Source organism: Bufo bufo, chromosome 6 (genome assembly GCF_905171765.1).
Source record: "Bufo bufo chromosome 6, aBufBuf1.1, whole genome shotgun sequence".
NCBI classification, from domain to species: Eukaryota; Metazoa; Chordata; class Amphibia; order Anura; family Bufonidae; genus Bufo; species Bufo bufo.
In genome coordinates, this window is record NC_053394.1 from 410242489 (window position 1) to 410258243 (window position 15755).

Below are 15755 nucleotides of genomic sequence, written 5' to 3' on the forward strand. Positions count from 1 at the left end.
AAACTTTTGGCCACGACTGTACACTTGATCTTAGCCAAAAGGCCGATAAGCGATAACCTGAAAGGGTTCGCAGTACAGGCCGATGGTCCCCAATGCACTTCTGAAGGCAATAGACTAAAGGCCCCAGACCCACACACAGTCCGGGAGGCTTCTTTCTCTCAAATACCAGGGAAAACGTGCGTGCGTCCTACGCTCAGAAATCACCAGCATGCTCCTCTTCGTGTTTGCTATCTGCATAGCTCCGCCCACCTGCAACTTTTGGTCACGCCTTTTATTTGCACGCAATTCCTGGTGCCAAAGCACGCCAAGCAGAAAACATGATATGAGGAGTGAATGAAGAAGTAGTAGTAAAAAAAAACTTTAAAAAAAGGGTATGCATTGTTGTTGATTGTGATGTCAGGGCCCTTGTGATGTCATCCACTGACCTGACCTTACTTGACCTCTGACCTGACAAACCTCCTGTGACACGTGCAGTGTTCCGTTCATTGTCCAGACAAGGTAGGTCCAGCTGCTGCTGCTGCTGCTGCAGATACATAGGAAGTGCTGGACTACTTTTTAGCCTCCAAGTAATCTAGTTCAAATGATAGATCCACAAGAGGGAGACACAGGCAAACTTTACTCAATTAATGAAGCAAGGAAAAATGGTTACATCCAGCCAACTTGCTACAAAAGGGTCAATTCCCAGGGACAACTCAGCATCGCAGGTGTGCACAACAGGCCCAAATCAAACCCAAGGTAATGTGCGTGGAGGTGGTCCAAACACTTCATTCAGGTGATAAGTCAATTAACCCATCAGTCTTAATTGGATTTAGGGTGTGAGGAGACTGGCTGGCTGGGTTGCTTGGTGCTGGAACAAACCAACTGCTGATGCAATTAGGAGATTGACAGACTAGATGCAGGTATTAGATGCAGAAAGCAGCACAGCATTGACTGGGCAGACAGAGTAGAAGCTGAAGTGCAGAGTCCTGAGGGAGGCAGGACACACACAACTTTCCACTTGCTTGCTGGAAGGATGCTTGCAATCAATCAATTTCATTCTGTTTTTCATACTACAGTCGTGGCCAAAAGTTTTGAGAATGACAAAAATATTAGTTTTCACAAAGTTTGCTGCTAAAACTGCTTTTAGATCTTTGTTTCAGTTGTTTCTGTGATGTAGTGAAATATAATTACACGCACTTCATACTTTTCAAAGGCTTTTATCGACAATTACATGACATTTATGCAAAGAGTCATTATTTGCAGTGTTGACCCTTCTTTTTCAGGACCTCTGCAATTCGACTGGGCATGCTCTAAATCAACTTCTGGGCCAATTCCTGACTGATAGCAACCCATTCTTTCATAATCACTGTAATGTCTCGACTGCGTGTTGCTTTAGGTACACAGCTTAACATCAAGTATAAACCGAATCCCAATGAAAGATGCGCTGGTTTACTGAACTGATGCAATCTTTACTGAGATATAATGAACAGGAATGCGTACAATAGTGTTCATATAATATGAGATGATATGTGAGGTAAAACTGTGAAACAAACATAAAAAGAAAGATATAAGCATGGCTATTCAAGCAACATACATTATACATAGCTAATACAAAAGATAGGGCCTAACTAACATGTGCTTGCTTACTACACTGAAACACACATTATCTATCTGCAATGTCTAACATCCCTCTACACAAGCTGACTAGCAAAACCCCTTACTCACAGGCTTTGGTGTTCGTCAGGTTTGCAATCTGTAATAGCTTTAAGATGTCCTGTGGATCTGGTTACTACAGTAACTAGAGCTGAACTGAACAGGATATGTCCCAGCAAGCACTAGTGGTACAGAGAAGACCCGCCCCTAGGCTTCAAGAAAATGGAGGGTCTTAAAGAAACAGACACTGCTGAGTGCCAAGCATGTAATATACATTGCAAAGGCAGCACAATCACTTCTTGGAGTTTGTCAGAATTAGTGGGTTTTTGTTTGTCCACCTCTTGAGGATTGACCACAAGTTCTCAATGGGATTAAGATCTGGGGAGTTTCCAGGCCATGGACCCAAAATGTCAACGTTTTGGTCCCCGAGCCACTTAGTTATCACTTTTGCCTTATGGCACGGTGCTCCATCTTGCTGGAAATGCATTGTTCTTCACCAAACTGTTGTTGGATTGTTGGAAGAAGTTGCTGTTGGAGGGAGTTTTGGTACCATTCTTTATTCATGGCTGTGTTTTTGGGCAAAATTGTGAGTGAGCCCACACATGAATGGTCTCAGGATGCTTTACTGTTGGCATGACACAGGACTTATGGTAGCGCTCACCTTTTCTTCTCTGGACAAGCCTTTTTCCAGATGCCCCAAACAATCGGAAAGAGGCTTCATCGGAGAATATGACTTTGCCCCAGTCCTCAGCAGTCCATTCACCATACTTTCTGCAGAAGATCAATCTGTCCCTGATGTTTTTTTGGAGAGAAGTGGCTTCTTTGCTGCCCTTCTTGACACCAGGCCATCTTCCAAAAGTCTTCGCCTCACTGTGCGTGCAGATGCGCTCACACCTGCCTGCTGCCATTCCTGAGCAAGCTCTGCACTCGTGGCACTCTGATCCCGCAGCTGAATCCTCTTTAGGAGATGATCCTGGCACTTGCTGGACTTTCTTGGATGCCCTGAAGCCTTCTTAACAAGAATTTAACCTCTTTCCTTCAAGTTCTTGATGATCCTATAAATTGTTGATTGAGGTGCAATCTTAGTAGCCACAATATCCTTGCCTGTGAAGCCATTTTTATGCAACGCAATGATGGCTGCACGCGTTTCTTTGCAGGTCACCATGGTTAACAATGGAAGAACAATGATTTCAAGCATCACACTGCTTTTAACAGGTCAAGTCTGCCATTTTAACCCAATCAGCCTGACATAATGATCTCCAGCGTTGTGCTCGTCAACATTCTCACCTAAGTTAACAAGACGATTACTGAAATGATCTCAGCAGGTCCTTTAATGACAGCATGACAGCAATGTAATGCAGTGGAAAGGTTTTTTTGGGATTAAGTTAATTTTCATGGCAAAGAAGGACTATGCAATTCATCTGATCACTCTTCATAACATTCTGGAGTATATGCAAATTGCTATTATAAAAACTTAAGCAGAAACTTTTCCAATTTCCAATATTTATGTAATTCTCAAAACTTTTGGCCATGACTGTATACTTACGACACATTCAAGCCAGGCATGATCCGAGAACGGAACTCGTCTTAACGAAAAACTCTTAACCTTAAAGAACCTGGAAAGAAAACAGAAATCAATACGAGAATTTACATTTCCTTTGTCAGAAAAAATGGTAAAACCATCAGGATTATCACTTTGCTGTAAATAAGCATCCTGTAAACCAAAAAGACTAATTATCTCCTTAAGTTGTTTTCCACCACCTGTTCTATCCCCATCCCTAATTATACAGTTGAAGTCCCCAACTAGAATAGTATGTTCTCTCCCACCCAAGAAAAAATATAATTTTTCTAATAACTCCTCCCTCTCTTTCCTACAAGGAGGTGCATAAACATTTATTAGTTTAAACAAAACGCATTTCTTCTCGAACTTAACTAATAATTCCCTACCTGGGATAATATGAGTAACTTCTTTTATTTGTATATCAAAACCTCAAAATACAATTCCCACCCCACCATTTTTTTGTGTACACGTGGACCAGACACTAGGTCCTCCTGTCCACCCAGCTATTGAAGGTTCCTCCTCCAGACTGCATTCCTGTAACCAAATCACATCGTTATAATATGCTGAAATAACAGAAAAAATTGCACCCCTCCTAGAAGCAGATCTTAAACTTCTCACATTTAAGAAACCTATAGTAAGATGTGTCTTGTGTTACATAAAGATAGAAAAGAAAACATCATACCTATCATACCTCTCATTTCTCTTTTCGGGCCCGAGCCCTACTCTCTTTGGGTGGAGTGGAGGAGCTGGGCATATGTACTCCCTGCATCTCCTTCCACTCTGCACTCCCCTTTATAACATCCTGCACTCCCTTTACAAAATTTAGGGTATGGGTCAATTTGGTAACAGATCTACTGTCTAAGTATTCCTGACTTACAGATGAATTGTCAGAGTCTATATTCGAGTCCACTGAAGCCTCTCCCTCCTCCCCACTTCCCTTGCTTGGAGGGGCCACAGCCTTACTCCCCCCCCCTTTTTTTGAGAGTCCTCAGTCTTTGACTTCCTTTTGCGAGAAGCCACTTCAATTTCCATTCCTGGAGTCTCTTCCAGAGAAGTTCCAACCTCCAAACCTTCCTGCATCTGGAGCTCATCCCCCTTTGCCACCAAGGGGTCCGGGACAGTCTCTGACACAACATTCTGCTCCACGCCGGATTCAATGTCCGAAGGGACTTCTAAAGAGCCCCCAAATCTTATGGGTGCTGGCCCACTCCCTCCCACCACTTCCGAAAAGGATCTTTGTCTGGGCACGTTCACTTTCGGACAGAACCTGGTCAGATGCTCCTCGGAACCACAGAAGTGGCACTTTCTGGCCTCCATGCAATCTGCGGTTCTATGACCGCCCTTGAAACAGTTTCGACACACAGGGCCAGTTGTACATTCCTCCTTAGTGTGCCCAAAACAAAAGCAATTTCTGAAAAAAGTGGGCTGGTCCGGGTAAAAGAGAAAACCCCTATTGGGACCAATAGCAAAAGTCTGGGGTGGATGACACACCCCCATGTATCCATCGATATCAGGCAATAGCTCCACCCAGAATCGGCATTGGCCATTAAATGTCCCCAAAACATTATGCCTATAGCTTGCATACCTTTTCAAAAAGGCAATAATTTCCTCATCCGTGACAAAAGGATTGTACATCTGCACGGTGATAGGGGTTCTCTTCCGCCTTTCACCCCTTTCCCTGGGGCTAGAAGTCACCAACCTTACTCCCTGAAGATCCGGGTGGTCCTTCAACTGTTGACTCCTCGCCATACAAGTCATCAGGGCATCCTGGTTTGCAAAGGTAATGTCGTAGAAAACTTGACTCTTGAACACTTGGACGCAGTAGATCTGTTCTCGGCTCATCTTCAGAGTCTCTTCGATAATTCCGCCTTGGACATTCACGATACTCCAGGTCTCCTTCTTTTCCACAGGAACAAACAGCCTCGCTGTATTCGGAGCACTCGGGAACTCGCCAGCCATAACTCAGCTTCTTCCCCGACGTCGCCTTCCCTTCAGACCCTCTGGCTAAGCATAGTCAAGCTCGCTGTTCTTAAAAGAACACTTGAACTTAGTCAAAAGGCCGAGAAGCGATAACCTCAAAGTGTTCGCAATACAGGTCGATGGTCCCCAATGCAGACCACTTCTGAAGGCAATAGACTACAGGCCCCAGACCCAGACACAGTCCGGGAGGCTTCTTTCTCTCACAAACCAGGGAAAACGTGCGTGCATCCTACGCTCAGAAATCACCAGCATGCTCCTCTTCGTGTTTGCTATCTGCATAGCTCCGCCCACCCGCAACTTTTGGCCACGCCTTTTCTTTGCACGCAATTCCTGGTGCCAAAGCACGCCAAGCAGAAAACATGATATGAGGAGTGAATGGAGAAGTTGTAGTGAATAAAAAAAAAAAAGGGTACTGTGACACGTGCAGTGTTCCGTCCATTGTCCAGACAAGGTAGGTCCAGCTGCTGCTGCAGATACATAGGAAGTGCTGGACTACTTTTTAGCCTCCAAGTAATCCAGTTCAAATGATAGATCCACAAGAGGGAGACACAGGCAAACTTTACTCAATTAATGAAGCAAGGAAAAATGGTTACATCCAGCCAACTTGCTACAAAAGGGTCAATTCCCAGGGACAACTCAGCATCGTAGGTGTGCACAACAGGCCCAAATCAAACCCAAGGTAATGTGCGTGGAGGTGGTCCAAACACTTTCATTCAGGTGATAAGCCAATTAACCCATCAGTCTTAATTGGATTTAGGGTGTGAGGAGACTGGCTGGCTGGGTTGCTTGGTGCTGGAACAAACCAACAGCTGATGCAATTAGGAGATTGACAGACTAGATGCAGGTATGCAGAAAGCAGCACAGCACTGACTGGGCAGACAGAGGAGAAGCTGAAGTGCAGAGTCCTGAGGGAGGCAGGACACACACAACTTTCCACTTGCTTGCTGGAAGGATGCTTGCAATCAATCAAATTCATTCTGTTTTTCATACTGGATTAGAAGGGGTGCACCGGTCCTGGAGGTACTGCAATACCAGGTCAATGCGTGGAGTGGACAGAGCAAGCTCTTTTTCCATCTCCCTGTTCGAAAAATCCATTTAATATATGGTCCCCAGATAGGGGACGTATCAGATATTAAACTGACAAGAACAGATTTTTTTATTTTTTTTATTTTTATTTGAAAAAGTAACAAAGATATTCAACACAAACAATGTCATATACTTGACATAACAAAAATCTCTGACGCATACATCGTCACAATAAACATCAAAACTTCCTGACATACAATTAGTATTCAACATAATACAAAACAATTAACAGATTTCTTGTCTCCTGAGAAAAACAAGGAAAAACTAAATTTAGTTATTACAGCCAAAATCTCCACTTTTTGTACTTCCAAATGCCTTCCGCATCTGTTGTACCCATTTTTGCACGATCATGAAGCACATAAAGAAATAATCTACCGTGGATCATGCCCAAGCATTCACTCACTTCAATCTCACTCTTTTTAAACACTAAAATGTTCCTAACATCCCATAATACTTTCACACAGTTCACAATGAACCACAACACTCTCGCTTCTCTCTTACCCACGCCACACAGACCATACATCATCATGCAAAACGTTACAACCTCAATTCCTGTCAACCCTTTTATTAATCTCCCCATACCTTTCCATACATTCTTTGCAAACTCACACTCCCAGAACAAATGCACGTAACTCTCACATTCCCCACATCTATTCCTCAGGCATACCTCACTATTCACCATCCCTCTTCTCCACTGAAATTCTCTCGTTGGCACACACTTATGCACTAACATCCAAGCCAAATCTTTTTGTCTATTTCTTAGCTCCTTATCACACACCTTCTTCCAGACCTTTTTACACTCATTCTCTGCCAAATTTTCCACACCTTCTACGGTCTCTCTATCTTCTAAAATTCTCATTACTTTCTTACTGTCACACCAGTCAGTCTTACTTACCTCATTCAAAGCATTCCTCCTAATACACCTATCCATCCGCACATAGAACCAGGGAACATCATCCCCTGTAGGTACTCTCAAATCTGTTACCGTCCAATGATATTTTAGAAACAATCTCCCAGCCAAGTATCTCAACATATACCCATATACACTATCTTTCATACTAACAGTTACACAAAAACTCACATACTTAATAGCCAAAAACTTATCCAACTCCATCAAACCTTTCCCACCATTCATTCTTCCCTTGACCACTTTCTCTCGTTTCAACTTCTCCATTCGTGAACCCCAAAGAAACAGGAAAACCATTCGAATCACTCTCGCCAACATTCTATCTGGGGGGGGGGGGACATAATTAATATACAATATTACAGGTAAAATCACAGCTTTTATGACTAGTACTTTCCCTTCCATAGATAAAGTCCTTGTAGACCAGAAATTTATTTTCTTTTGAACTTTTGTAAAAACACCTTCCCAACTCTCCTTCCCATACAAATCTTCATCAAAAATCACTCCTGATATTTCCATACCATCCTCTCTAACCGGCCATACACATAAATCCTTCTCTCTCCATTCCCCCAAAAACTTGCATCCACTCTTTCCAACATTTAACTTAAACCCACTCATCAGGCAAAAACATTCAATCAACAATTTCGATCTCTTAACAGCCGCCATTGACTTACACACCACTGTCACGTCATCCATATAACCAATCACTCGCACATCCTTACCCATGCTTCCTGCAACCTCCACACACCTCATCATCTTATCTTTTTTAATCATTCCTAACAAAGGTTCAATAACACAAATAAATAAAATAGGGGACAAGGGACACCCCTGTCTCACACCTGACCTCACACATACGTCCTTACTCAAAACACCATTCACCTGAATTTTACTCGTAATACCCTTGTACAGACAACCAATCCATTCAATCATTCTTTCCGGCACACCCATCTTCCTTAACACTTTAAACATAAACTCATGCACTACCCTATCATACGCTTTTTCAAAATTAACCGCAACTACTGCCACACCTTGCTTCCTACTTTTACAATCATACAAGACATCTCTCAACCCTAACAAATACTCAGATATCCTCCTGCCAGGCACAACACACATTTGTTCCTCACCAACCATACACTCAGCAACACTTTTCAACCATTTGCTATCAGCTTCTCAATAATTTTATAATCGCCGTTTAAGAGCGCTATTGGCCTCCAATTTTTCAAACACTTCCTTTCCCCCTTCTTATACAACAACACAACTATACTCTCTTTCATACTTTTTGATAAATTCCCTTTTCCCAACACTTCCTTACATACTTCTCACACATAATCCCCAATCACCTCCCAGAACGTACAATAAAATTCTGCAGGCAACCCGTCACTCCCAGCAACTTTCCCTTTTTTCATCTCCTTCACAGCAGCCTCTATTTCACTTTTCCTTATATCCTCACTCAAAAACTCTTTATCAACCGTATTCAAGCACCCTTCAACATAACTAAAACATTCTTCTTCCAAACTACAATCACGACTTTTCTCTGTAAACAAATCTGAATAAAACTTCTACACTTCTTCTAACACTTCTTCTTTCCTCATTACTTTCACACCATCCTCTCTCAACACACTCACCATTTCAGTTTTTTTGTTGAAAGCTTTCTTAAAGAAAAATTTAGTACATTTTTCATCTTTTTCTTTGACTTACACTCTCGCTTGTGCAATTATTCTCTTCCCTCTTTCATCCAACATCTTCTTTACTTCCACGTTCGTTTCTTCAATTTCACGGCCCACATCCATCCCTAAACGTCTTAATTCATACAAATATTCCAATCTTTTCTGACACCTTTTATACTTTTCTCTCTCCTTTCTCGCCCTCTCACATCTCTTTTTCACAAAAAATCTCTTACTTTCTTGTTTCACCCATCCCCACCATTCAGATACACTATCAAATTCACACCTTCTCAATTCCCACACTCTAAACCACTCCTTATATTGCTCACGTACACATTCATCTTCCAACAATGATACATTTAATTTTCATACACCCTTCCCATATTCATACCTACCACCATTACTCACCACACACTCAATCCAGACATGATCCGTAAAAGGAAACCTTCTCCGTTTGAAATCTACAACAGAAAAAGACCTGGAGACAAAAATAAAGTCAATCCTAGACAAAACATTTCCTGTGTTACTAAAATAAGTGTACCCAAAGGAGCCGTCATCTTTCTCTTTGAAAGCATCCTTCAAATTAAAAAGACTAACTAATTCCTTTAACTGTCTCCCAGTAATGTCTACCACACCTTCCCCACCACTCCGTACATTACTTCTATCACCTACTCCTATAGTACAATTGAAATACCGAACTAACATAGTTTTCTCCCTCCCACCTAGAAAGAAATACAATTTTTCAAAAACCTCCCCCCTTTCTTGTCTCCCTGTTGGTGCATACACATTAAACAGCCTATAACCCACCCCTCTAAAATCAAATTCCACCAATATCACCCTCCCCTGTACTACGTGAACTACCTTTGAAAATTATCCCCACCCCTCCACTCCTTCCCTGAGATACAGACCATACTGACACCCCACCTTTCCATACAGCAGTTTCCGGTTCTTCTGATAAATTACACTCCTGTAAACACAAGATGTCAAATGGGTAATTTGAAACCAAATCAAAAATAGCCGCTCTTCTGGCTGGCGAACGGATACTCCTCACGTTCAAAGAACCAACTGAAAATTGCATGTTAGCAAGAAAGAAAAAATGAACACACACATACAGGTCCTTCTCAAAAAATTAGCATATTGTGATAAAGTTCATTATTTTCTGTAATGTACTCATAAGCATTAGACTTTCATATATTTTAGATTCATTACACACAACTGAAGTAGTTCAAGCCTTTTCTTGTTTTAATATTGATGATTTTGGCATACAGCTCATAAAAACCCCCAATTCCTATCTAAAAAAATTAGCATATCATGAAAAGGTTCTCTAAACGAGCTATTAACCTAATCATCTGAATCAACGAATTAACTCTAAACACCTGCAAAAGATTTTTGAGGCTTTTAAAAACTCCCAGCCTGGTTCATTACTCAAAACCGCAATCATGGGTAAGACTGCCGACCTGACTGCTGTCCAGAAGGCCATCATTGACACCCTCAAGCAAGAGGGTAAGACACAGAAAGAAATTTCTGAACGAATAGGCTGTTCCCAGAGTGCTGTATCAAGGCACCTCAGTGGGAAGTCTGTGGGAAGGAAAAAGTGTGGCAGAAAACGCTGCACAACGGGAAGAGGTGACCGTACCCTGAGGAAGATTGTGGAGAAGGACCGATTCCAGACCTTGGGGGACCTGCGGAAGCAGTGGACTGAGTCTGGAGTAGAAACATCCAGAGCCACCGTGTACAGGCGTGTGCAGGAAATGGGCTACAGGTGCCGCATTCCCCAGGTCAAGCCACTTTTGAACCAGAAACAGCGGCAGAAGCGCCTGACCTGGGCTACAGAGAAGCAGCACTGGACTGTTGCTCAGTGGTCCAAAGTACTTTTTTTGGATGAAAGCAAATTTTGCATGTCATTCGGAAATCAAGGTGCCAGAGTCTGGAGGAAGACTGGGGAGAGGGAAATGCCAAAATGCCTGAAGTCCAGTGTCATGTACCCACAGTCAGTGATGGTCTGGGGTGCCATGTCAGCTGCTGGTGTTGGTCCACTGTGTTTTATCAAGGGCAGGGTCAATGCAGCTAGCTATCAGGAGATTTTGGAGCACTTCATGCTTCCATCTGCTGAAAAGCTTTATGGAGATGAAGATTTCATTTTTCAGCATGACCTGGCACCTGCTCATAGTGCCAAAACCACTGGTAAATGGTTTACTGACCATGGTATTACTGTGCTCAATTGGCCTGCCAACTCTCCTGACCTGAACCCCATAGAGAATCTGTGGGATATTGGGAAGAGAAAGTTGAGAGAAGCAAGACCCAACACTCTGGATGAGCTTAAGGCCGCTATCGAAGCATCCTGGGCCTCCATAACATCTCAGCAGTGCCACAGGCTGATTGCCTCCATGCCACGCCGCATTGAAGCAGTCATTTCTGCAAAAGGTTGACTTTTTTGTATTAAAAACACTTCTTTTATTGGTCGGATGAAATATGCTAATTTTTTGAGATAGGAATTTGGGGTTTTCATGAGCTGTATGCCAAAATCATCAATATTAAAACAAGAAAAGGCTTGAACTACTTCAGTTGTGTGTAATGAATCTAAAATATATGAAAGTCTAATGTTTATCAGTACATTACAGAAAATAATGAACTTTATCGCAATATGCTAATTTTTTGAGAAGGACCTGTATTAAATATCCTATTACACTACCCCCCAACCATACCATCATTTCTTGTTCCTCTAAGACATTATGCTCCTGTAAACATAGAAAGTTCAAGGGATTATTTGAAACAAAGAAAAAAACTGTGGATCTTCTTACTGCAAAACAAATACACCCCATGATTAAGGAACAAAACAAAGTAAGCATGTTGAAAAACAAAGAGCAATAGACACATCACCTAGGGTAACCCCTCCCCTTCAACCTCGGTTTACCCGAGGGTTCCCCCTGGGCTCCCTTTTCCTTATCAGCCTCTTTTCTAATATTATCCACACTTTTCTGGAAACCTAAGGGTCTGGACAATTTCTTGGCCTCTTTCCCATGTCCCTGTCCGATGACGTGGAAGAGGAGTCTAACTCTATCTCATGAGAGTCTCCACCTCCCCCCCTCCGAACTCGAGAACTCTTTGATCCTCTGACTGGGCTTGGTATCCTCCGTCTTTCTTTTAAGAGACACTTTTTCCAGTTCCATTGCACTACTGTCCTCGGGGACCTCCAATTTCGGAGACTATGGTAGATCATATTCTGACAAAAAGTTCAAAACAGTTTCCGGAGCAACCTCCACCACCTCCGGGCTCCTCCTCAGGAACTGGAACAGGGGCCTCCGCAGGAGGATCATTCCTCACGACAGAAGCATATGACCTTGCTTGTTCTCGGGACTCCTCTAAAGTGGCACACTGTCTGGCCAGGTGAGTATCAGAACCACACAAGGGGCACTTCCGGCCATTAGGACACTCTGAAGCTACATGTCCAGTTTCCAGGCAGTTCCTACATACTGGACCTTTATTGCAGTCATTTTTTACATGCCCAAAACAGAAACAGTTGCGACAAAATTCTGGCTGCCCCGGATACCTTATATATCCTCTGTTCACTCCAATGGAAAAACTTTGCGGGGGGTGGCACAGTCCGCCCATCCCATTGGGGTCCTGTCGGAACTCCACCCATGCATTCTGCATACCATTGAAAGTTCCCAAGACATTCCTTCTTTCTTTAATCTCGGAAACAAAAGAACAGTACCTTTTTAAGAACGCCCGTATCTCCTCGTCAGAAACAAATGGATTGTAGATATGTACCATTACGGGGACTCGCTCCTTCAGGTCACTCGTCACAAACCGAATTCCTTGCAACTCCGCCCGGTTGGCAATTTCTTGGCTCCTTAAATAGCAGGTGTTTAGCTCACTCCGTGTATTGAAGCTCACGTCGAAAAAGCCTTGCTGAGAGAAGACTTGTACACAATAAATAGACTCGTGCGGCATCTTCAGCACCTCCTCGAGAACCTTCTTATGGATGTGGATCAGACCATACTCCCGCTTCTTTTCCTCAGCGACAAACAGCCGAACTGTATTGGGTGCCTTCGGTGCTTCAGCCATAGCTTGCCAGGCTACACCTCGGGGATCGCCTTCTCATTGTCACCGGGACTAAGCCGCTCCCCAATAGCAGCAGGGAGGTAAGACAACGGATATAAACCGCTGCCACCCTCCCAGGCCAAGGAGACGGGTACCCAGTGACACCTTATATCAGCCCAGACCAAGCGAGCAGAACTACACTTGATCTGAGCCAAAAGGCCGAGAAGCGATAACCTGAAAGGGTTCGCAGTACAGGCCGATGGTCCCCAATGCAGAGCACTTCTGAAGGCAATAGACTACAGGCCCCAGACCCAGACAGAGTCCGGGAGGCTTCTTTCTCTCACAAACCAGGGAAAACGTGCGTGCGTCCTACGCTCAGAAATCACCAGCATGCTCCTCTTCGTGTTCGCTATCTGCATAGCTCCGCCCACTCTCAACTTTTGGTCACGCCTTTTCTTTGCACGCAATTCCTGATGCCAAAGCATGCCAAGCAGAAAACATAATATGAGGAGTGAATGGAGAAGTTGTAGTGAATAAAAAAAAAAAAAGGGTATGCATTGTTGTTGATTGTGATGTCAGGGCCCCATTGTTGAGTGTTCCGTCAGGGCCCTTGTGATGTCATCCACTGACCTGAACTTACTCGACCTCTGACCTGACAAGACTCCTGTGACACAGTGTTCAGTGTTCAGTCCATTGTCCAGACAAGGTAGGTCCAGCTGCTGCAGATACATACAGAAGTGCAGAAGTGCTGGACTACTTTTTAGCCTCCAAGTAATCCAGTTCAAATGATAGATCCACAAGAGGGAGACACAGGCAAACTTTACTCATTTAATGAAGCAAGAAAAAATGGTTACATCCAGCCAACTTGCTACAAAAGGGTCAATTCCCAGGGACAACTCAGCATCGCAGGTGTGCACAACAGGCCCAAATCAAACCCAAGGTAATGTGCGTGGCGGTCCAAACACTTCATTCAGGTGATAAGCCAATTAACCCATCAGTCTTAATTGGATTTAGGGTGTGAGGAGACTGGCTGGCTGGGTTGCTTGGTGCTGGAACAAACCAACAGCTGATGCAATCAGGAGATTGACAGACTAGATGCAGGTATATGCAGAAAGCAGCACTGCACTGACTGGGCAGACAGAGGAGAAGCTGAAGTGCAGACTCCTGAGGGAGGCAGGACCATGGCCGGCGTCATAACCCGGCATCCCCGGGCAAGTGCCGGGGCCCAATGCTCCTGGGGGGGCCCACTGAGCTGCTATGGGCACTCCCATCAATACAGATGGAAGCTCTCACTGCTGTCATTTCACTTACGCAGTACCCCTTTGGTGGGCCCTCTGAGTCACATGGGTCCAGCTGCTGCAGAGACTCAGAACACGCCCCCTCTACACAGGACTTGCTGCCTGAGGAGAGAGACTGCAGGGCTGGAGCAGAGAAGTGTGAAGACAGTCTGTGAGTAAGTCTGCACTGTGACTGTCTCTTCTCTGTGGGACAGAAGGAAGGGGGAATCTTCGATCTGCTGCTTCATTCTATTTAGTGGTTTTACTGTTTCATTAAGCTGTTTGTCTCCATGACACCTGCCCCCCCATATCCTTTCCTATCTCATCCTCATGGAGCCCCTGCTGTCTCCTTTCCTCCCTCATGTATACAGAGCTCCTGTTCCACCCTCCTATCTCCTATTGCTGCCCTGCACAGACCTCCTGCCACTACTTGTATGAATCCCCCTCAGAGCCCCTTCCACCTACTTGCTGTGTCCACCCCTCCTGTCTCACTCCTCTACCTCTCATTATGGTGGCATCTGAACCGCATTCACCATAAGGACCTTCTAACATCACAGGGTCATGTGACTGTGCCCCCCACCCAGTACTGTGCCCCTTTATACCCTGCATTGTGCCCTCTTATACCCTTTTATCGGGTCACTGTATGATGGTTTTATCATTGTATGGCGGTGTTATCACTATATGGCGGTAGTATCCAATAACTGTATCTCTTCCCTGCCCACATCACTTTTTTTAGACCTGGCATGAGCGAGAAAAAAGATACAGATTGCGGTGCTAAGGACCTTTGCGCCACAATCTGTGTCAGATATTCGCCTAATATAGACGTATTTCTATATAATAAATGACCCCCTAATTGTATTATTATTCCGGGGTAGGGTTAATATCTTTATATTATATAGATTCTAGTGTATTATACCGTGCCATGTATTTCCCAGCAGAAAATGATCCTTGGGAAACACATTCCTCATCCCTGACCACCAGGACCAGTTAGCGCTCTGTACATGGCGGCCTCACCTCTCCGCCACGCTGCACCGCTGTGTACTGGTGCTTATTCTGACACTAGGGCTGGGTTCACATCCTATTTGTGCCATCCATTTAATGAATACCAAAAATGTATGCGTCAACAGATGCCTCAGACTGATGCCGTACAGTTGCATCCGTTCACAATACAGTTCCATGGTAGAAAAAAACATATACGTTAACGTATGCATTTTTTACTGGACTCTGCATGATACAAAAACATGGAGTGCTGCACATTTGTATACATCAAACCGATAGGAAAAGCGTGATGTGAACACACTTTAGGGGGGGGGCACGTACAAAAATTTGCTGTGGGGCCCAGTCAGTTATAGCTACATCACTGCACATCTCCTTCTCTCCTCCAGGCCCGGCCCAGTGGTGACGTCATGACGTGTGTCTCACTGCTGCAGCGGGCCGGAGGAGAGAAGGAGCGCAGGGAGCTACGGTTAGTGAATGACAGGCCGCCGGCTCCCCTGCGCTCCAGCAATGATAGGTATGTGAGGGGGCCACTGGGGGGTCATTCATTACACTGTGAGGGCCCCTTACACAGTATAATGACTCCCAGTGCCCCCCATTTAGTATAATGA

General features: G+C 44.1%; 1 long non-coding RNA gene and 1 other non-coding gene across 2 annotated transcripts in view; both read right to left on the reverse strand.

Moving 5' to 3' along the window:
- LOC121004602 overlaps positions 1 to 15755 on the reverse strand; it is a 110525-nt gene that overhangs the window by 38464 nt on the left and 56306 nt on the right. The window lies entirely within an intron of this gene.
- On the reverse strand, positions 6172 to 6360 carry LOC121006408. Its single transcript, XR_005780257.1, has one exon. It is a non-coding gene; the product is annotated as a U2 spliceosomal RNA (small nuclear RNA).